This window comes from Cryptomeria japonica, chromosome 3, assembly GCF_030272615.1.
Source record: "Cryptomeria japonica chromosome 3, Sugi_1.0, whole genome shotgun sequence".
In the NCBI taxonomy this organism is placed as follows: Eukaryota; Viridiplantae; Streptophyta; class Pinopsida; order Cupressales; family Cupressaceae; genus Cryptomeria; species Cryptomeria japonica.
Genome location: NC_081407.1, coordinates 427,952,998 through 427,978,265, shown reverse-complemented (window position 1 = coordinate 427,978,265; position 25,268 = coordinate 427,952,998).

Below are 25,268 nucleotides of genomic sequence, written 5' to 3'. Positions count from 1 at the left end.
CAGAAGGGTTTATTGAGTTACTATATGGGTAACCGAGGTATGCTATAAGCAAGGTAATCTATTCTAAGCATATAGAATCTGCTATAACATTTCAGATGTAAAGTTGTAGATATTTGTAATGATTTTGTTGTAATATTATGAAGTTGAAAGAGAAACCTTTAACATGGTAAAGGACTCTAATCAAGTCTATAAATTGTAAAGCCTCTAACCAAGTGCAACATTCAGAATAAATATTGTAAAATCCTTTAGCAAGGTAGATCTAACAGATCTTGTTACTCCTAACAGGGTAAGCTATTAGAAATAGCTAAATGTAGCTCTAATTGAGCATTCTTTATTATTGTAGTAGTGAAGTTGTAGGTGCCATCCCCATCACAGTTTTTCTCTCTAACCAAGAGTTTCTGTGTAGCCAAAATATATGTGTTATGGAGTGAATCATGTATGATTGTTATCTATTTGTTTTAACTTTATTTTATATTACTGCACTATTGTGTTTATACATAACAGTAAGGTTATTAGTCAAGAAAGGTTTTGTAGTACTGATTCACCCCTCCCCTCTTAGTACATTAGCTTTCCATATTGGGCCTAATAGCCGAGGCATATCATTCCATCAACATATCATATGGTCAGATAATTGTGCATCACAATTTAAGAACTCTCATATGTTTTATTGGTTGAGTAGGATGCATAAGTTGACTGCTATTCAACATATGTGGAATTTCTCTGAGGCTGGGCATGGAAAAGGGGAGCATGATGGTGCAAAAGAATGTATTAAAAGAGCTTTAGCCCAAGAAGAGTTAAAGTACAAAGAGAATGCAAACTTGAAAGATGAAAAATCAATTGTTCCATGGTGTACTGGTACAATTGGTCAAGGTAATCAAGGTAAGTCTTCAGTTTGCATATTTTTTTGGTTGGTATTTTGGTTGGTAGACGATACTAACATTTCCAAATTCAAAGATTGTTGTACATTCACATAATTGAGTGAGCTACACTCTTTCAAAATCTCTAATGCAGGTTCATGGACTATAAATACACAACATATGGCATGTTATTGTTCTTCATGTAGAGATGGTGCCTATAACATGTGTCAGTCAAAGGACTGGGTGGACGAATGGTATATGAGGCCTCTAATCCCACTTGAGACATATCGACCTCTGGGTGCACTACAAATCACACAGATGGAAGCATCAGTTGACTTTGACCATGTGTCAGATTTAGTCCAACCAAGTAAATTATCCACATGCAGATTTAGTAAAACCAGGTAAATTCTTCTCACTTTATCATTGCAGGCATGTTTATGCAATTATTGCAGCTAAAGACAATGAAGAAGGAACATATTATTACCTATGTCGTTGTGTGGATGCAAAAAAGAAATTGGATGGCCCTGTAGTAGATGGAGAAAATATTGAGTACCCCACAGGATCAGTAGTTGTTTCTGGTACATGGATTAGAAGGTACCTAGTGAATAAGTCTAACTTATGGTTTTTTGAGGACTTCGAGACACATAGGAAGATTCTTCATTATTCTAACCTTGTTGTAGCTTCAAATGTTCATTTGATCAGATATGGGGGTAGACCACTAAATAAGAACCTATGGAAGATTCGTGAGTCTGACCATGAGGCCATACTAGACATGATAAAGAGTAGAGAAAATCCAGATGATTCATTGGATTAAATGTAAATGCAAAAAATTGTAATATCAATCATATTTGGATATATGTACATGACTTGTATTTTTTGACTACTTGAGACATTGTAATATAATAATTTGTGTTTTTATCTTGTTTTGTGTTATTTTATGTAACTAATGTCATTTTGGACCATTAGAGATCACATGGGATCATTTTGTGAAGTTTTAAGCTAATATGGTAAAAGATGTAAAAATTGCTCATTTGTTGTCAATCACTCAAAGTGTGAAAAATTGTCAAAATTTGGCATCATTTTGCTCGATGTTAGTGACACGTAAGAATGAGAAGTATGATCCTATGGGTTCATGAGATGGCACTCTAAAAAAATCTCTCTTGGTTTAGGTAGACTCCAATCCAATTGCTTGTGGTGACACTTTCTCGGTTGCGACAAAAAACGTCAAATGAGTTCAATGAAAAGTTGCACAATGCCCAATCTTTCAATCCGCTCATCATGGAAATGAACCATCAATTCATAGGCATCTAGGCAGCCTATCTTACACTATGAATTCCTTCCTTCCTCTATCGAACTCACCGGATCAATGCGGGCCACACCCTAGCAGCAAAACCCTTAAAGTGCTCAAAGTGTGAAAAATTGTCAAATTCGGCATCGTGTTTCTTGACCTTGGTGACACATAAGAATGATTTGTTTGATCCTATGGGGTCATGTTATGGCACTCTAAAAAATCCTCTCTCAGTTTAGGTAGACTCAGATCCAATTGCTCATGGCGACACTTTCTCGGTTGTGACAAAAAGCGTCAGATGAGTTCAATCAAAAGTTGCACAATGCCCCATCTTTCAATCCGCTTGTCATGGAACCAAACCGTCAGCTTGTATGCATTTGAGTGGCCAGGTTTATGCTAGGAATGCCTTTTTTTCTCTCTAACTCATCCGATCGATGCGGGCCACACCCTAACAGGGAAATCGCTTAAGTGCTCAAGTTGCTCAAAGTTGTCAATATTCGGCATCACGTTTCTCGATGCCCATTAATAATAAGAACAAGTCATCTAATCCTATGTGGTCATATTATGGTACTCTAAAAAATCCTCTCTTAGTTTTGGATCCAATTGCTCATGGTGACACTTTCTTGATTGCGACAAAAAGCATCAGATGAGTTCAATGAAAAGTTGCACAATGCCCCATCTTTCAATCCTCTCATCATGGCACCAAACCATTAGCTTGTACATGTCTGGGTGGCCGAGTTTACGCTATGAATTCTTTTTTTTTCTCTCCAACTCATCTGATCGATGCGGGCCACACCCTAGCAATGAAATCACTTAAGTGCTCAAGTTACTCAAAGTTGTCAATATTTGGCATCATGTTTCTCGGTGCCCATTAATCATAAGAATGAGCCATCTGATCCTACAGGATAGTGTTATGACACTCTAAAAAATCCTCTCTCGGCTTAGGTAGACTCAGATCTGATTGCTCGTGGTGACACTTTCTTAGTTGCGACAAAAAGCGTCAGATGAGTTCAATGAAAAGTTCCACAATGCCCCATCTTTCAATCCGCTCATCATTGCACCAAACCATCAGCTTGTACACATCTAGGTGGTTGCATTTACACTAGGAATGCCTTCATTTTTCTCTCCAACTCGTCTGATCGATGCAGGCCACACCCTAGCAGCGAAATCGCTTAAGTGCTCAAGTTGCTCAAAGTTGTCAATATTTGGCATTGCGTTTCTTGACACTCATGAATCATAAGAATGATCTATTTTATCCTATGGGGTTGTGTTTTGGCACTCTAAAAAATCCTCTCTCAGTTTAGGTAGACTTGGATCCAATTGTTCGTGGCGACACTTTCTCGATTGCGACAAAAAGCATCAGATGAGTTCAATGAAAAGTTGCACAATGTCCCATCTTTCAATCTGCTCGTCGTAGCACGAAAACATCAACTCATACATGTTTGGGTGGTTGGGTTTACACTAGGAATGCATTTTTTTTTCTCTCTAACTCATTTGATCGATGTGGGTCACACCTTAGTAGCGAAATCGCTTAAGTGCTCAAGTTGCTCAAAGTTATCAATATTCGGCATCGTATTTCTCGGTGTTTGTGAATCATAAGAATGATCCATCTAATCCTATGGGGTCATGTTATGGCACTCTAAAAAAACCTCTCTCGGTTTAGGTATACTCAGATCCATTTGCTCGTGGCGACACTTTCTCAGTTGTGACAAAAAGCGTCAGATGAGTTCAATGAAAAGTTGAACAATGCCCCATCTTTAAATCTGCTCATCATGGCACCAAACCATCAACTTGTACACATCTGGGTGGTTGGTTTTATGCTAGGAATGCCTTCTTTTTTTCTCTCCAACTAGTCCGATCGATGCGAGCCACACCCTAGCAGCGAAATCGCTTAAGTACTCAAGTTGCTCAAAGTTGTCAATATTTGGCATCACATTTCTCGGTGCTTGTGAATCATAAGAATGATCCATCTAATCCTATAGGGTCCTATTATGGCACTCTATAAAATCCTCTCTCAGTTTAGGTAGACTTAGATCCAATTGCTCGTGGCGACACTTTCTCAGTTGCGACAAAAAGTGTCAAATGAGTTCAATGAAAAGTTGCACAATATCCCATCTTTCAATCCACTTGTCGTGGCACCAAACCATCAGCTCATACACGTCTGGGTGGCTTGGTTTACACTAGGAATGCCTTATTTTTTCTCTCCAACTTGTCTGATCGATGCGGGCCACACCCTAGCAGCGAAATTGCTTAAGTGCTCAAGTTGCTCATAGTTGTAAATATTCAGCATCATGTTTCTTGGTGCCTGTTAATCATAAGAATGAGTCATCTGATCCTATGGGGTCATATTATGGCACTCTAAAAAAGCCTCTCTCAGTTTAGGTAGGCTTGGATCCAATTGCTCGTGGTGACACTTTCTTGGTTGCGACAAAAAGCATCAGATGAGTTTAATGAAAAGTTGCACAATGCCCTAACTTTCAATCCGCTCATCGCGGTACCAAACCATCAGCTCGTATGCATCCAAGTGGTCAGGTTTATGCTAGGAATGCCTTCTTTTTTCTCTCCAACTCGTCTGATCGATGCGGGCCACACCCTACCAGTCATCCCATTTAAGTGCTCAAAGCGCAAAAAGTTGTCAAACTTCGGCGATGCATTTTGTGAGACATATGAATGAGTCATATGATCCTACGGGGTCGTTCTATGACACTCTATTAGGCTATGCATTATATTAATAGACCTAAATACTCTTAGGTATTATTAATTGTTGGGAGTCATTTAAAGTAGCTCTATTAGGGTATGCATTAGATGAATAGAAGTGTATGGACTATGCAATTTTTTTAGAATGGGTATTGGTACAATGGTGTCTTACATTGTCTAATTTTTGTTCTTTCCATGTTTCTTTTATATAGTCTTATTTAGACTATAACTATTGAATTTGTGTTGATCCCTATAAGCTTGTGTCTTGGATTGTAAACACATTTAGGTTCAAAGCTTAATTAACAATAAACTTTATGTAATTTTTATTTAATCATTTGTACTGTAATTATGGATAACCATGATAAATGATTTGCATTAACCAAAAAGATACAAATTCATACAACATTGTATACCAATAAAAGTATCAAATATATCCAATATAGACAAATAGGCTTGCCAAAATCAATATGGACATAGAATGTCACATATTCATAAAACAAAACATATGTTCAAAATCTCTATAAAGGCATACAACATGATATCCAATAAAGTCAAATAGGAGCTTTCCAAAAGCCATATGGACATAGAATGTCACGTTTTCATAATACAAAACATATGTTCAAAATTGCCATATAGGCATACAACATGGTATCCAATAAAGTCAAATAGGAGCTTGCCAAAAGCCATATGGACATAGAATGTCACATATTCGTAATACATAACATATGTTCAAAATTGCCATATAGGCATACAACATGGTATCCAATAAAGTCAAATAGGAGCTTGCCAAAATCCATATGGACATAGAATGTCACATATTCGTAATACAAAACATATGTTCAAAATTGCCATATAGGCATACAACATAGGACCCTATTCTATTCATTTCCCTCTAGGGGAAGGAAATAGATCACGGGATATCTTTGCCTATCGGGGGGATGGAGATGTATATGATGTAGGTGTCTTTTGAGTATGCCCACTCAACCTCCTCTCTAGACCTTTTTGTAACTCCACCTGATACAATGAAAATAATGATGTTAGCATATACAAAAATTGAATTTTAGAATGACATATAATAGAATAGTCACTTATTGCATACAAATAATCATGATGTTCATCCACAATAGGTGCACATTCATGATTTGGAGTGACAAGCCCATCCTATAGGAATCACAATATAAATTAAACTAAATAAAAGTGTCGTTAAAATTTTCAATAACATATTATTAAGATAACAAATGTAATGCTAAATTTATTAAATTTACAAATATGTCTCATACTTCTGTCAAAGCAGTTGAACTTGCTACTGATGCAACAACACTGTGCTCCATTGACACGCAAACAACAAGAGGAGTCTCTGATATCAACATCTAAAAATTAAACAAAGTATATTGATCAATCACAAAAACTATCTATATTATTTAATAACATTAAAGATAAATTGCTTACCTGGGTGAAAGATTGTCGATGAAATACACTGCGAGGTGACTCCGCTCGTGCACGTGCATTCTCGGTACTATTAGGATCATAAGTGCAAAAAGAACAACAAGATTGACAAAAATGAGCTATAACTTGATGCCTAGAAGATCACCATCATCACTTGTATCACCCTCTACTAGAGACCTAGCATACTATATAAGGGTCTGAGTGAGTGAGCTAATGGAGTCTAGAGTTTTGATCTCAACACTCTCCTTCACAATGGAAGGAATAATAACATGCTCTACTATAGGTCTGGCCAAGGGTCTTTGTGGGAGATTTGGGTCACACTATGCACCCTCTCTATCATGTGAGGAACCCCCACCTCTACGTTGGAAATCTAGAAAATCAAACTAGTTTGGGATCTCATTAAGGACAAACTCACAGTACAATTTTCTCAAAAAGTATTGGGGTACCTCATGATTATTGCATGGGGGCTGATCAAATACCATCCACCACCTATCCCAAAAATTGTTCTTAATCCCTTTATGATGACACCAATGAATAGGGAATCTCCTACATCCAGGTTGTAAAGGTTGATTCGTTCAGGGGTCCGTAAACAGAGCACACAAGTCAAATTTATTAATTTTCTTTTTCTTCACTTTCGCATATAATAATTTGTCAGCATAAAAGTGCTTTTGTTCTTCCTTCTTACTAGACCAAAAAATTATTTGCCCACTCATGTATTGTATGTGAGATACAATAGATTGCAAAGAACTAGAAAGGTTTGTCCTATGGAGTTTGTTCCAGTGGGATCTTTTAGCCTTGTGATTAAACCTTCAAGCCCTTTTTGGCTATTTTCTAATTTGACCTAATCAGTTTTCTTGTGTACCTATGGGATGTCTAGGGATTGTAGGAGGTTATTGATGTGCTTCTTCTTCAATATGGTCTTCATGAGGAGGTGATTGAGTGTTTCAACATTTTCTTGTCTAATCTCATTTCCGGATAATAAAAATAAATTTAAATCAAGAAAGCTAGTTTAATCTTCAAATTAATAAAAAATGACAACAAGAAAACAAATATACATACCTCTTCAAGCTCTTCCATGTCATGGTGGAATTTTGATGAGAGATGGACAACTTAGGGCCCAATATCAAGCTTCTACAAAGAGCGAGCACAAGAAATGGCACCCCAAATCACCAAAATGCAGGTTTGGGAGTGCAGAATGCATCCAAAATGCGGACTTCTATTTTTTTTGTGGTTTGAATGTTGGCATATGGACACTCCAATGAGACATTGTATGTGAAGTTTTTTTCATTGATGGAAACCTTGCAATCCTATGGCACCGGCAAGACATCATACCCGCAAAACATTACATAGGCAACATAGTGCACCGGCATCAATAAGATCACTCTACACTGGCACTGGCACCGGCACAAAAGAAAAGATGTATACCGACATAGAGGCCGATAGGATTTTTGATATGTAATATTTTTTTTATTATTGTAATCCGACTTGGCAAATTGTAAAATGACTCTTGTATATAAAGGAGATCATTTTAGACATTTAGAGAGGTAATGTAGCGAGCATAAAGAAAATTATTAAGTAGACCTAATGTGCGAATTATAGGTCAAGGGTATATGTAAAGAACAGAGTAAGAACTGGTATTGAATCTAGCATTGGAGATGCTATTGTAAAGCAATACAAGTCATTGGATTAGTATAATCTTTATTGTAAGTCAGTGTGACTTCTCATTGTACAGTGAGCTCTAGGCAGTTGGCCTTCCTGCATGTGCAGGCCCCTATTGTAAGTAATATTCTCTTATTGGCCAGTGAGTGAATATTGTGGGTCACAAATCCCACTGAGGTTTTTCCCACACCAGTTTTCCTTGTTAAACATCTTGTGTTATGGTGTTCTTTTCATGTGGATGTTTCTGATTCTGCTTATTGCATTAATTCTTGCATACCGGTATACTGTTATTTTATGTTCTGCATGTTTTACAAAAAGAAATTCTTATCACCGGTCAAATACTGATTCACCCCCCCTCTCAGTATCTATGGGAATCCTAACATTGAAAAGGTAATATTGCGCACGCCTTATGACAATTAATTTTTTTTGTGAAGTGTGGCACCGTTTTGGTACCACAACTTCATGCATACACCCATAAGTTGTGCAAGCTAGTGATGTGCAAATTCACACTTAGCTTGGAATTCATGCAAGAGATTTTATTTATCTTTTGCTTTATCTTTTTCATACTTATATTTTAATTTCTCAATGTGACTTCTCAATGAGGTGATTAGTATTTGGCATTTCTCTACATTGGGAGTGTTCAGATCTACCTGACACTTAGGAATTGCAACATGGAGTACTACCAACATATCCTCAACAATCTTATCCTTTTTTTTTTTTGAAAATCCTGTCTCACAAATGAAAGAAATGCTTCTCCAATCTCAATCTTTTGAATCAGATCAACATTGGAGAAATCAACTCATTGCATGGATGAGGTGATAGGTGGAATAGTTAAAGGAGTAGAAAATAGTTCTTCCAAGTATCTTCAGCATTATCGAAACTGGTACCGACCATTGTCACTAACCTAGATACCTTCACACTAGATTCTTTTTTTGGGTCATCTTCCTTATCAACTAATGGAGCCTTGACCTCAAGTTCATTCCTTTTGGATTCATCAAACACTTGATCATTTTGATTCTTAAGTTTTTCTTTAGCATTGGCCTCTCCTAACATGAGACTACCTAGAGTCCTCTTAGTTCTTAATTCAGTTTTGCAAGCTTCGATAAGAGTAGCCTTGTTATCATGGGATAGAGCAAAACCAACTAACTCAAAGACTTGATCCTTAAAGGACTATTCATCTTCCCTAGAAATATGTCTTATCCTAATCAATTTATCATACAATTCTTTTGAAACAATATTTCTAAACGAATCAGCCGCAACATCATACTTGACACAATAAAGCAAAACATTTTTAATAATATTATTTTGATCCTCAACACTAGCCTTATAATAAATACCTCCTACCTCTTTTGGGCTTGTACCTTGTGCAAGGGATTTGCACAGAATTTTTGCATCAACTGGCTTCTTGACTTTCTTTCCTTTAGACTTCCAAACATGTATCTGGTATTTCTCTACATGCTTCCCTTCTTTAGTTCAAGGATTATGGTCTTCCTTTTAGCTTCTACTTTCTTCTTCGATGAGATTGATAAGGGAGGCTCCTTCTAAGCAACTTTAGATTTTATGAATGCACTGGCAAGCCTTTCAAAATGTCTAATTTTAGTGATATCTTCCTTAGTCATTTTGGCCTTGTTCATGGATTCTTGAATCACTTTCTTCACATTCTTTTCACGATCCTTCTTGGTGTGCTCCATGCCAATCTGCAAAGACTTTTCATCTGTAGTCTCAAAACATTCTTGAGACTCATCAACTGGAATCTCCAATAGAACTTTGGTTGCACCTTCAAGCATCTTAGGGGTAGCTTCATAGCCGAAAGAAGGACCCAGACTTTCCTTGGCACAGTTACCTCCATATAGCATTTGTCAGTTGTGAGTACAAATATAATTTCGTTCTTGTACTTGAACACAATCACATTCAGGATCCTATCCCTACTTTGCATATTCATCTAAAAAATGGCTAAGAAGGCTACAAACACTTCATCTCTTGTCTTGTCATTGATGAACCATCATAACTTATCTACAATCTGATGGGCTCTATGGATATTCAGAGACCAGGAAACCCTACCTTAACCAAGTAACTCTTGCAAGAAATTAAATAGAATGCAAAGGGCTAGGGTTCCAAATTTGAAAGAGTGTTTTTTCTTCCAACATTGGTAAAAATTCTCTAAAAATTGTTGTCGCAGGATTTCACAAAGGTCAAAATCCTTATTTAGCTCTGCCATTTCATATACCATGTGAACTGTCATGGCTGAAATGGAGTTTTCCCTATTTGTGAAATAAATCTCATTTCCAACCATCATTGATGAATACTTAACCGCCAGATTCCAAACATTATCAATTGCCAAAGAGAACTTATCAAATGTCACACTAGTTAAATCCATAACAACCTTATTCTTGGTAGATTTTAGACCATGAATCTCTCTAGAATCACTTAAGCTAGTTATAGCTTTCATTACATCCTTGGTTATAAGGTAGTTTTGATCTAACCAAAAAAATTCATCATGAAACCTGCTCATGGCTAACTTAGCCCATTTTTCATCATAACAGAAATTGGGAAAATTATTCCATGTGTCTAATTTCTTCTCAACTAGGTTTGCAAATTCAGGCCTTACTTGGTCATGCTTGTTAATTATTTTCTTAGTCCATAGATCCAACATCTTTCCATGATGGCTGAATTCTTCCAGCTTGACATGAATATAGTACAAAACATCGTCAGCCAGAACAACCCCAATGGGCATGTTTATTAAAGCTCCAACTGGATCAGTCTCTATTGCCTTGTATGGTGTCTTCTCGAATATAGGTCAAGGCTTGGAAGATACATCAACTATGGTAGGAATATCCATGAACTTTGATTTGAACTATCGATTCTGCTCAGCTTAGCCAAAGAAACCCTAAGCACTTTGATCACCTTGACTGCCTTCAATACTCTTAATCACTTCTTTAATTCAAGGTGAAGTGAAATTTATTTAAGTGCTATCCTTATATTCTTTCATGTGATGCTTTGCATTAAATGCGCATGAGTTGTATTCCACTTTTCGAGATTCACAATAACCTTTTAGATCTTGTGATGATTTATAAATTTGATGACCGAACTTCTTCATACTCTATTTTTGGTAACAACAATGAAGGAAAACTGAGAGAGGGATGAATCGGTTTTCATCGAATTAAGCCAATTAAGCACAAACTTAGATTTCAATCAACTATATAAAGACTAAAGATAAACAGAATAACAACAACACAAACAACACCAATATTTTGACGTAGAAAACCCAATTAAGGGAAAAACTATGGTGGGATTCTACCCACAATAAGATGATACTTTGCAGTAGTATGTGTAAATGTCATAATGGGGAATGCAAATGCATTCAGACATACTACTCAAAATATAATGACCTAGAAGGCTCCAACCCTCAAGGAATGTTCACTACCTTACAATAATGATCAGACTACAATCTAGATTACATGAACTGCAAAGATAGCATCTCTTAATGCTTGATGATAGTTTCGGTTAAGCTCATTTGTTTTCCCTACAACAATATCTTCTCAATACACCATACCGAAGGACAGATTTGCTTATGCACACATACACAACTTTCTGATAATGCAGAAACCACATCGATACCCAAATTACATGAATCTAACACTTATTTATACAATCCATCAACCTTGACTACAAGGTCGGCCAAACCCTCAATACTAAAATACAAAATTATATCATACGATACATAAATAAACCAGCAAACCAATACAATGCCATAGATGACATTGTAGACACCTAAAATTGTCCTATCTAATTAAATAAATATCTTTATTTATTTAATTACTTTAGCCTAATTCTTCTATTAATTAAATAAATCTTTATTTATTTAATTAATTCATTTATCTTCTTCTAGCCCTATTTCTCATTTAAATAAATACTTTTATTTATTTAAATTACCCTTTTCCCAAATTAAATAAATATCTTATTTATTTAATTGATAACACTTCCTCTATTTAATTAAATAAATCTTTATTTATTTAATTAATTCATTAACCTTTTCTACCTATGACACATGTCATCCATCCCTTAATTACACTACCTACCCTCTCATTATTATATTATTTCCTCTACCTACCCTCTAATCATGGCCGACCATTTATCTTTTACACCTCTCAATCTTATCCCTCCATTTCCTATGGTGTCTTCTATATAAGGAGATGCCCTAGGCATCCTGACTGATCAATTGACTACACTACACTTTTGAACTTTCATATGCAATCCTACTTGCAACCACATTTCCGTTCTTTGTTGAGCTCTTGTGCACATATAAAATCTGAGAGCAAATGTATCAAGCAAGATCAATGGAGATAGGAAGAATGGAGATCCAAACCCTATTGGACATGTTATGGTATAATCTTTGTGATTTCATTTGATTTGCATTGTCTTAGGTAATCTTCATATGTTATGGTGGATCTTTGTTGTTGTTAGGCTAGGGTTTTGTGGTTGAAATCATTTAGTCTTTCAATATTGTTGTTTATCCATTTTTCACCATAAACATTTTGGCACGCCCGATGGGACGCTTGTCCCTTTTGCATTTAACATCTTTTGTTGCAGATTTTGTGCTTTTGAAGTTGCAGATTTGACGTTTTTGACAATATTTTGATATTTTTGCGTATGTGTACTTTCGGATTGCATTTTTTATTTTTTGTTGCGTCTGTGACATCTGGAATCGTGTCTGCACTTTTGACAGTATTTTTTTTTTTTTTGCAGATTCCAGGAAATGCGTTTGTGTTCCCTAGTCGTGTATGTGAAGTCTTTAGGCGCATCTATGTTCGAGAACCACATTTGTGTTCAGAAACCGCATCTGTGTCAGATCTGATCGCGTCTACGAATTTATAAGGCATTTGTGTTTCTGGTAATCGCGTTTGTGTGCAGTTGTTGCATTTTGATTTCTTTGATCTGGTTTTTTATCATTTGAATTTCAAATATGGTTTATATTGAGCTAACATCTTCAGATCTAGCTAATGAAATTGGTGCATCTTGTCTTGAAAGAAAAAAAAGAAAAGAAATCTTTTTGTTTGATCCCTATTTTCACAAAGTCTTTTGGATCTAAAATTTACCTAACTTGTGTGCTTGCAAGAGGGGTATTATTGCAAAACTACTAACAAATCTTTGTTGCAAAATTTTGGCAAGGGTTTTTGATCTTTATTGTGTGCCTTATTTTCATAGACTAGCAAACACTTCAATTGGTGCACTAAAATTGAACTAGTGTCTTTTGTGTCTTGAGCAATAGGCTCTTTTTGTTTCATCTTTAGAGGGCATGTCTCCCCGTGTGGTCATTAGGACTACTAGTGAGGAGAGAACGACCCAAGTGGTAGTGAGGAAAACCCACCTCTTCCAAACCACTATAAACAACTATATTCATAGTGAAAACTATGGATAACATGTGTTGATTAGTTCATACTGACACTATGTCTCCCCATTAACCCATTTGATCAAATTTATTTGATCAGTTGTAGGGCATAACCCCTATCGGCTGGGAGCCTTTTGTATTTACAGAGCTGAAAGTGCCACATGTATGGGCACACGAGTGAATGCCCTTACTAGCACCTTTTTGTTTTAGAAGCCAAAATCCGTCTAGTTGTTGGGGTAGGAGGTCGGATCTCTGGAGCGGCCCACACACATACGATTCTTAGTAGAGATACAAAGTTTGCCATGAGAAGTTTTTGTGGGGACTGATGCTTAGCTACCCCGAGAAGTGAGTGCCAAGGGTGGAGCCAGTGAAGTAAAGCATCTAAGTATCCGCTTTGAATAGCGTAGCCTTATGTGGCAATCAACAACTATTGTCCTAGCCAGCCATAAGAATTGTGCTTGACTTATTTTAAACAATCAAACATTCAAGACCAAACATCAAAACATTATGTCTTTTGTATCTTCAAGTGTATGCAAAATAATTTTACATCAAACAACACACTTTTCTTTGAGTCATTTTGAGTCTAAACACTTACAAATATTGAGTCTTCACCAACAATGTGTCCTCTTGTCACAAAAAATAGTCAAACATTCAGATTTGGTCACAACAAACAACTTCACAGATTGGAAAAATTGCACTCAGATCACAGAAACACGTTTGTGTCTGACAGAACCACGTCTGTGTCATCTAACCGCATCTGTGAAGGGTAGAAACACGTCTATGTCTTTTGAGAAACATTACATTTACAATATCGCAGAAACACGTCTGTGTCTGATAGAATAGTGTCTATGTCATTTAAGTGCGTATGTGAAGTATACAGGCACATCTGTGTTCAAGATTGAAAACTTTCATAATTCAGCAAATAAGAACAGTCAATTTAAGACTTATTGGGAATCCTAGGTATCTCTCTAAGTTTTTATCTAGCATTCAACCTATCTTTGGGTCTCACAAAATCCATCATTGCTTTACACCTTGCATTACATTCACATTTGTCTAAACTTGAGTCAAAAGGTCACTTGCTTGTCCTCATCATACTATAGGAGTTGAGAAATACAACCCCACAGTAGCCTGAAGATCTTCTGCAAGCCGAATAACCTGGTACAAGGAGAAGCAGTGAAGAAAAATCTGAAGAAAATACAAAACACAGGAAAAATATTCTCCAAAAATGAGAGCTCCAATTCACCAAAAATATATTGTGTAAAGATAATACAATGAAAAGAAAAAATGACCTCTAATAGGTCAAGAAACCCTAAAAAGGGAAAACCTTAGGCTTGCACATAATAATTAATTATATGCACCTAATGTTAGCTTAAGTGTAAAAAGATAATTGGGAACTTAAAGAATTAAAAAAATATTGTTTAATTAATCAAGTAAAGACCCAATTACTCTTAACACCCCCCCTTAAGCTAGACTTAGGGAGAAGCTAAAACCTAGAACAACTATTGAAAGCATGAAAGATGGGTCCCGACAACAAGGCCTGATCAGGTACCCAAATACAATGAAATCTCTATGAAACGGAGACAAAGGAGAAAACCTAGTGGGAAAAAACTCCGCTCCAAAAAAAGATAAAAGAACATGTTGAAAGAAGAAGAAGGAAGGAAGGCCTCATAAAGACCCCCCAAGGACAACTTCCTTCACCCCAAGCATAGAACACAACTGAAGATAGCACGGCGATGCAAAAGGTTTAATGAAGATGTCTGCAACGTGCTCAGAAGTGGGAATGTACTCCAGAATGAGAACACCATCCTGAATCAACTGACAGATGAAATGCATGTGAAGCTCAATGTGCTTCATCCACTGATGCTCTACCAGGTTGTGGGAAATATGAATAGCACTCTGATTGTCACACCAAAGAATAGTGGGACTATCAGGAGGAAAACCAAACTCAGTCATCAACTGTCAAAGCCATAAGATCTCCTGACCAGCGAGCACAGCAGTTCGGTACTCAGCCTCTGTAGATGATAATGCATGAGCAGTCTACTTCTTGCAAGACCATGTGATAAGACCAGAGCCAAGATAGAAAACAAAGCTGGAAGTAGACTTCCGATTAGTGACATCACCAGCCCAATCTGAGTCAATGTAGCCAACAATGTGAGGTTCCCCTGATGTATAATGAATGTGATGAGAACTAGTGCCTTGAATGTACCTCAAAATACATTTGGCAGCTTGCCAATGACTCTCATGAGGATCATGGGAGAATCAAGAGACAAGACCAACCGCAAAGGAAATATCAGGACGGGTGTGAGTCAGGTACAACAAACTGCCAACCAACTGCCTGTAAAGTGTAGAATCGACTGAAGGAGTGGGACAAGATGTGGTCAAAACAACCCCTGACTGAAATGGAGTGGGAGTAGGCTTGAAATCAAGCATGCCAAAGCGCTAAAGCATGTCAAGAGCATACTTCTGTTGGTAGAGAGAGATCCCATTAGAAGATTGAATCACCTGTAGGCCAAGGAAATAGTGCAACAGACCAAGATCTATCATCTCAAACTGATCCATCAAGTCACGCTGAATATGTTGAATCATAGATGATGAGCTACCCGTGATGAGAAGATCATCAACATATAGTACAAGAATCAAGATGTCACCCTCAAGAAGCTGAATGTAGATGGTGTGATCAAAATGATTGTGAGAGAACCCAATGGAGAGTAAGAAAGAGTCCATCTTCTCATACCAAGCCTGAGGGGCCTGTTTGAGACCATACAATGAATGCCAAAGTCTGCAAACCAAAGAACTATCCTGCACAAATCCCTGAGGTTGTTCCATGTAGATTTCCTCCTGTAGATCCTCGTGCAAGAAGGCACTCTTCACATCCATCTAAAAAACAGGCCAACACCGAGAAGCTGCAAGAGATAGCACAAAGCGAATGGAATTCATCTTGGCAACAGGGGCAAATGTCTCAGAGTAATCAATACCTTCAACCTGTGAAAAACCCTTCACAATAAGACGTGCTCTGTACTTATCAATGGAACCATCAGCAACATATTTAGTGCGATACAACTAGTGACACCTAACCATCTCTCTGCCCTTGGGAAGAGGACAGAGATCCCATGTATGATTCCTCATCAAAGAAGAATACTCCTCCTCCATAGCACAATCCCACTTAGGGTGACCTGTCGCCTCTGAAAACTTTTGAGGATCATCTGAAATAGCATGACTCACAAGACTAGAACCCATAGTATGAGAATGAGTGCAATGAGTATCTGAAGGATCACCAGCTAGAGGACCTACCACTACAACAGTAAGGTGAGCCCACTTGGGCTTCTGAGGTGGAGCAGGTGGAGGTGGGGATGGTGAGGGTGGGGGTGGGGATGGTGGATCATCAGCACCATCATCAGAATCATCCTCAAAAAGATCCTAAAGTGGTGCAGTGGCTGGAGTAGGCAAAGGAGTAGACACTGGAGTCGGGGTATCCACTGTGAGAAGAAGCTCATCAAACTGAACATCCCATCAAAATAGGACCTCTCTGGAATTAGGATCAAACAACCTGTACACCTTAACATCCTCACAGTAGCCAACAAAAATGAGTGGTCAGCTCTTCTGATCCATGGCTTTCCTCTGAGCATCAGGAATAAAGGCACATGCCTCACTGCCAAATACTCGAAAAAAGGAAACATCAGGCTTTTCATGAGACCAAGCCTCCTTAGGAGTCATATGTTGAATAGCCTTGTGAGGCATCTGATTCTGAATATAGTTGGCACAATTGATTGCCTCAGCCCAAAAAAATGAATCCATGGACCTGGACTGAATCATACAATTTGCCATCTCCTGTAAAGTTCTGTTCTTGTGTTCAGTGACACCATTCTATTGAGGGGTGTAGGGAACAGTAAACTAATGCTGCAAACCATGCTAAGTGCAAAAATCTCTAAAAGCCTGATTCACATACTCCCCCCCATTATCTGTATGTATCCGTCGAATAGAATAGCCAGACTGCTTCTCTACATATGTCTTGAAAATTCGAAAGGAATCAAAGACATCAGACTTGTACTTAAGAAAGTACACCCATGTGCATTTGAAGAAGTCATCAAGAAAAGTGAGTACATACTTGGCCCCTAACAAAGAAGGAGTGGGAAATGACATGAGGTCACTATGAATCAACTCCAAGGGTGTCAAATCATGAGAGGCTCTCCCCTTCGGAAAGGGATCTTTGTGATAGTTGCCAAGAACACAACCATGACAAACACCATCAGTGCAGGAAATCTATGGGAGCCCAAGAACAAGTGCCTGTGTACTCATCTGCTGAAGATATCTGTAATTGACATGACCCAATCACTCATGCCAAAGATTACTCACTAAATCTGCATGTGCTATGAGAGATGAACCTGTACTCGAAGAGGGCTCAAATTCATCAAATCTGTAGAGATGAGATGTAGAATCCACACTACCAGAAGCCACAACCAAATCAGGGTCATGGAGGTCCCGAATAACCACATCATGTGGTGAGAAATCAACTGTCTTACGAGAGCTAGAGTGGCAAATTTGATAAATGGATAGGAAGTTCGTCGAGATGTCAGTGACAACTAGAACATCCTGTAGAGTACCCCCATCTAAAGAGACAAAACCTAAACCCAAGACAGAAAGCTGAACTGAGTCACCCACTGCAATCTGTGAAATACCACAAGAGGCAAGAGAAGTAACCAACTACTGAGTGTGTGTCATATGGTGAGAAGCACCAGAATCTAGAATCCATGTGGACCCAGAGGTTGAAGCTCTAGCAGTGAGAGCATGACCTTTCCCTATGGAAGGAGAAGACGCCTGAGGTGAGGAAATATGATGTTGTTGCATGGCTTCCTCTAAAGCCTCTAATTGTTTCCAACACCTAAAAACTGGATGTCCATCCTTTCCACAAAAACTGCAAGTGTCTGATGATTTCTTCTTAGTCTTGGAGGAAGACTCACCGGACTATGAAGATTTCCCTTGTTTGGGAGGAAATGGTTTTGAATCAGACTTAGGAGTAGGCTTGGAGGAATTCTCACTACCTGTAGAAGGCTTTTTTGGCTTCGGTTTCTACTTCTGTTTCTCCTTCTCCTTAGAAGACTGAGCAACCAATGCTTTGTTCTTAGAGCCTGAGACTGTATCCAGCTGAGAAAGATGAGACTGCTCACGAGACAATCGCTCATAAAAGATATCAAAGCTAGGCATGGTGAAATTAGTACCCAAGCCATCCATGGTGGAGTAGAAAGCAGAGGCAAAAAAATGAAAGGGACCTCGAAGCTTCGAAAGAATCAAATGAATGCACTCTGTATCAGTCTTGTTCTTTCCACATCCCTTGAGAACGGACCTAGTAGTCTTGAATTTGTTCAAAAAATCTTCAATAGTGGGAAAGGAATCAGGTAACAAAGAAGTCAACTCTGCCTCAATCTGTAATGCCCGAATCTCATTGACCCTCTTGAAGAGAGAATCAAACTTCAACCACATATCTCAAGGAGTAAGCAACTCATCAAAGTGAAATAGAAGACTGTTGGAGACATGCAAAGAGATCAAACCCATGGCCTCATCTAGCTTGTTTCGGTACATAAGAATCTCATAAGGATGCTGTAGGTCTGGCTAAACCTCATCCAATGAAGCCCACAACCCTCATGACCTAAGAAGCCTCATGATGCGGGGCTTCCAAGTGTGATAGTTGTGTGAAGTCAACAACTCAACTGAAGGATCTACCATGAGAACAAAGAAAACTATGCATCTGCACCTGCTTGTTGGTTTTTTTAATTATGTGATCTTTCAGAATAGACAAAAGATGCAGAAGGGTTTGTTTGTTTTTGAGAGTTTAGGTGTTCTTGATTTCTGATATAAATGACAGAAAGCGAGAAAAAAACACCCCCCCACAATGGAGAAACCCAAACCCTAGTACATAGTAATGAGAAGGAAGCAGTGCATAAGCAAAAAAACTTCAAACTGATATCTCATGTACCTAGTGAAAATTCTAAGAAAAAATATCACAAATCTGAATAGAGCATGCTAAGAGCTTTCGAATGCCTATTCGTTTTCAAAAAATAGAGTCCGTTTGCCCATTCTATGGCCCTCGAAGTGCAAAAAAGAAGCTCGACTTTGAATGGTAAAAAATACAGTCAAAAAGTAGACTCAAGAAAAAAGTCCACCACCACGAGGTCCAACTCATAATCACCTTTCCAACGCTTATTTGTTCACCAAAATCCGACTTCGGATGCATAATCTAGGCCCAAAAAACCAACCCCCTCTCAAAAGGACTAGAGAGGAGGAGCTGGTGGTGCTCCAGGTAGAGGTGGTGCTAGGGCAGAGGTGGCGCAGCCCGGCGGGTGGAGGCCGGAGCGGAGGTGGCTGGTTGGTGGGGGCCAGAGCGGTGCAGGGGCTTGTCGGCAGGGGCTAGAGATCGTCGCCGGAGTGGCGGTAGGGGCTTGCCGGCGGGGGCCGGAGATCTTCGCCGAAGCGGGGGCAAGGGCTTGCCGACGGGGGCCAAAAATCTTTGCCGAAGCAGGAGTCTGCAGCCTGCGGTGCTAGGTGGGGACAGCCTGACAGGTCCAATTCCCAAGCAATTTTTTTTTGAAAAAACTTTTGTTTGCCTTCCCTTTGTGGGATTTTTTTAATTTTTTTTTAAAAAAATCAAAAACAATCCGGCCTACATGCCGTAAAAAGGCAATTTTTTTTTTTTCAAATTTTTTTTTTCGATTTGTGTGCCAGGGTCATACGGCCTGGCTTGGAGAAAAAAATCACCCAGATGCTCAGGGTTCAAAAATGGACAAATTTTAGATGAATATATGGGTTTTTGGGCCTTCTGAGCACGATGGTGAGGTCCATTTAGGCCCAAAATGCTAAAAAAAAAACTAAAAAAAACCTTAACCCTAAGCACACAAAAAATGCCTGAAACCCCAGATCTGCTTCAAATGCAAAATTCTCAAAAAACAGGAACAGGTAGCTGTAGATTTGAGCTCTAATACCATATAGGAGTTGAGAAATACAACCCCACAGTAGCCTGAAGATCTTCTGCAAGCCGAATAACCTGGTACAAGGAGAAGTAATGAAGCAAAATTTGAAGAACATACAAAACACAAGAAAAATATTCTCCAAAAATGAGAGCTCCAATTCACCAAAAATGTAGTGTAAAGATAATACAATGAAAAGAAAAAATGACCTCTAATAGGTCAAGAAACCCTAAAAAGGGAAAACCCTAGGCTTGCACATAATAATTAATTATATGCACCTAATGTTAGCTTAAGTGTAAAAAGATAATTGGAAACTTAAAGAATTAAACAAATATTGTTTAATTAATCAAGTAAAGACCCAATTACTCTAACACATACTTTGTCAACACACTACACACAACAACATTTTGCTAAGTGATCCCTCATCAAGGTCTATTACCTTTGGGTCTCATTTGGTCTTACTTAGAGTCAAGGTCAACTTACCTCATCAAGAGAAACTATCATCTCTTTGGAAGTCACACCTACTCTACTACATACATACTTGGTCTTACACTTTGGACATTGCAAGTACACTTCAGATTCATTTACCTTCCATCCAACTCTTGGTCTTCCATACTCTTTCCATCTTTCATCTAATCTCACACATCTTGGTCAATACCTAGTTCATGATTGAAACTCGTTCCCAAAAATCTAGGAGAGAAGCTAAAGAGGCTCAAGAGTCCGCAAACATGAGTTCCTATGAGTATGACAATGATATCTTTTTTAATTTTGATCATACTACATTACCTGACATGGATACTTATAACATTCCAAATGTTGAGCACATGAACACTACAAACAACAATGATACACACAATGGTAATATGGACAACTTTTCAGTACATTCAACAGAAGTGGAAGACACCATTATGGATCCCTGTTTCAATCGATTGGTTGAGGAAATAATGAGGAGAGATAGACAATACTTCTTACAATTGATGGCACAAAGTGGAGCCAAGATCCCTCATGATTTTGACATGTCTCAAATAATGGAAAATCAAACTTTGCAACAACCTCACCTCAACATGGATCAAAGGAGGCCTAATAGTGGAGGCACTAGAGGACCACATATGGTGCCTGAATCACCATCATCTTTGTTTCAAAAACCTGAGGTCCCATACACACATGATCAAGCATATGATACACATCTTTGCAGACCATCATGGAAGTCTTATGCAGAAAAATATGCTCAATCACATGCCCATGATAAGGACCAACCACCAAAGCAATTGGATATCCAAAGACATGTTCAAAATTTGGACACAAGGAAACCCCACGTCAAATTTGGGGGCAACACACTAGAACAAACTCATGACATTCCTATAGAGTATGGTATACAAGGACAAAGCAAATATTTCGTTCCTCATCATGAATCTATACCAAGTGGTCCATATACACAGCATCATTATAGACCTCCTCCATATGAACATGTGTATGATCAATATCATCCATATATGCAACATGTTCTTCCTCCACATGGTGGTTCAGGCATGGGGTATGGTCCAAGAAGTCAATCTCCACCTAAGAATAATTTGGAACAATAAATCAAGGACTTACAAAAGAAAATGGAGGAGTACACAATGAGAGACATGTATCCTTATCCATTTGACAAGAGCATTCCAATGCCTCCTTTTCCTACACATTTCATGACACCTAAGTTTGATAAGTATAGAGGAAAAGGGGATCCTAAGGCACATATAAGACAATTTTTTATAGCTTGCATTGAGGTAGCAACAGAAGGGACATATTTGATGAGATTACTCCCACAAAGCTTAGGTGATCAAGCTATGGAATGGTTCTTCCAACTTCCACCTAGAATTAAGTCATAGGGTAACTTAGCTAAGGAATTTATCCAACATTTCTCATACAACATAGAGATAGACATATCAGTCACTACTTTGTGCAACACCAAATAAAAGGATGGAGAATTTTTTCATCATTTTTACAAAGATGGAGAAATCTAGCCAGCAGATGCTCTTGTGAAATTCCACAAAAATAAATGGTATAGATGTTCACTCAGAATGTTAACAAAGACATTGGTTATGACCTAAGAAAATCTTGTTTGTCCACCTTCAAGGACATCATTGAAAAAGGATTAGCAACAAAGAAGGTCCTAATTGAGCAAGGAGTCATTAAAATATTCAAGGAAAACAAAGATGACTTTAAAGGAAAAGATAAGCCAAGATTTTGGAATAAAAACAAGAACACAGTCAATGATGGTGTTGTTGATGCCAATACAGTGCGACCCAAAATCATTTTTTCTGGATCAAGCTCTACAAACAATCAAGTGAATACTCAAACAACTTCTAGATCACGAAGGAAGTACACCCCATTGGGAGAACCACTTGAGTCCGTTTTCAAAAAGCTAGTGGCAAACAAGATAATAACAATTCTAGATTTGCCTCCATATGAACCAAAGGTTAAACCAAATTGGTGGAATGATGATGAATATTGTGAATTTCATAAGAGAAAAGGTCATAAAATAGGTAATTGTCATCGACTGAAGAACATCATACAAGATCTTATTGATAGAGGTGACATTGAGATTGAAGGACACTCATCCAATCAAGAACATGAGATGTTTAAGGAACCATTCCCAAAACATGACAAGGGAAAAGCTAAAGCCATAGATGACCAAACCAACTATAACAGAACATCCGATAACTATGATTCAACTATCAATCACATTTCGATGGACAATTATGTCTCTACCATTATCATCAAGGACAAAACACCTGAGAATTCTACCCAAAGACCCAAGATTGTCCTAAAAGGCATCGGATCTTCTTCCGAACCTACCTCTGAATGTAATGTTACAACTCATCAAGGTAAATTCACTTTGCAAGGTGCTCCAACTAAAAACACTACTTCCTCAACAACCAAACCTGAGTATGACCTTGTAGAACAGTTAGGGAAGACACCCGTGCTTATCTCAATCCATGAGCTCTTATGCATATCCCCCACACATAAAGCCATTCTTGACAAAATCTTGAGAGACACTATTGTCCCCACTAATCTGAATGTGGACTAGTTTCAAGCCATGGTGGGATACCTTTCTGTTCCACACTCCCTTACATTCAAAAAATTGATGATGCCTCCGTAAGTCATCCACATAATGCACCATTACACATTGAAGATTTCGTACACAAACATCGAATAAAATGAGTCCTGATAGATGGAGGAGCAGGTCTAAACATTTTTACATTGAGCACTATTAAACAATTGGGATATTCTGATAAAGATGTGAACTCTACAAACAAAATTACCATCGAGGCATATGATGATGAAGAGCATTCATCCAAAGGCACAGTCACCTTGCCCCTCAGAGTTGGGCCAGTTACAAAGGATATGGTTTGTCAAGTCCTAGACCTAGATCTCACATACAATATATTACTGGGACGTCCTTGGATTCATGAAATGAGGGCAGTCCCATCTACATATCACCAATGCATTAAGTTTCCTCACAATGGAGTTGAAATAATAGTCAATGGTGATCCTAATCCATTCATATACTGCAATAACTTGAGAATGAAAACTGAGACGATCATTACAAGTGATAGGGAAGTTGTCCCTTCTTCTGCATACATTGATCCTGAATAATTAAAACCTTTGATATCAAAACAAGGTGAACTTAAAGGGAATTTTTAGGACAAGGGCATGGGTGAATACACCTTGAATCAAACCATGTGCTTACAACAAGTTATGAGTTCACCAAAAGAATATGGAAGACCACATTCTAATAAGTAGGTATCTATCATTATACTCAAATAGGACCCTACTATCTTTCAAATATGGGGTGAACTGGAAGAAGAAGACTTATACAAAATGCTTTATAAAGACCTTGAAAATGATACACAAGATCACATCAACCTACCATGTGAAAAATATGGCAAAGGATTCAAGATCCTACAAAAATTTGGGTATGATGGCAAAAGTCCTCTTGGCTTAAGAAAGGAAGGCATCATTGAACCTTTACAACCTGAATTGACATTCAAAAAAGAACACTCTAAAGGACTTAGTTTCATGACTTCCAAGGTAAACACTCAAAAGATAGGAGAAGCATTACAAATCAAAGCTGCCAAAATTCAACAAGAGAATCGCTATTCCACAGACTCCAATGAATGGGAATGGGATTCAGACAAATCCTCCAGTGACTATGAACTCACTGAGACATTTAGAGAACCAGACAAACCCACGAAAGAAGAGGAATTTTATAGAAAATTCAAAGTTGGTCAAGAAACAACCCCTGAGGATCCCACACAGTCCTTACCTCTAGGTTCTAGGTCGAAATCACATAGAATGAGGACACCTGTCCCAGAATGTGCTACTAGTGATGACAATTTGGGTTCCTTCACAATTGAGACAGATGAGGAGAGTGCCAACGATGAGCTCGATAACTACCTTGACATACCTGAATATAACTGCATTTTCACTCTTAGGCCCGCTAACTTTGAAGACATCAAAGGCCTTCCCCTTGTTCACCACCAACTAATTGACTAGGACCATGAAGGACCTACACAGTTCGACACATTCCAAAATGATGAAGCCTTTATTGATTATCTAGGCATATGAGATGATCTTCCCCCTAGGGACCATAAAGCAGGATACACTATAGAACTCAACAACATGCCATATTTTGGTGAGGGTGTCGAGTCTTCCAGTCGTAAAAAAATAAAAATCAAATCAAATCAAGGGTCTTATGGCAAAAACCACGTTGTGGCACTGTCTGACCCCAAAAAAGTAAAAAGAAAGTACGTATTTGAGGGTGAAAACCTCTCCGAGGCACCTGAAGATGGAAGGCTCAACATTCTCCCAACATCATATGAAGAAAAATCATCTATGTTGGTAGAGGAGACCATCAAAACAAACATTGGTACAGAAGAAATTCCACATAACATATTCTTGGCTCAATCTTTGACAGAGACAGAAAGATC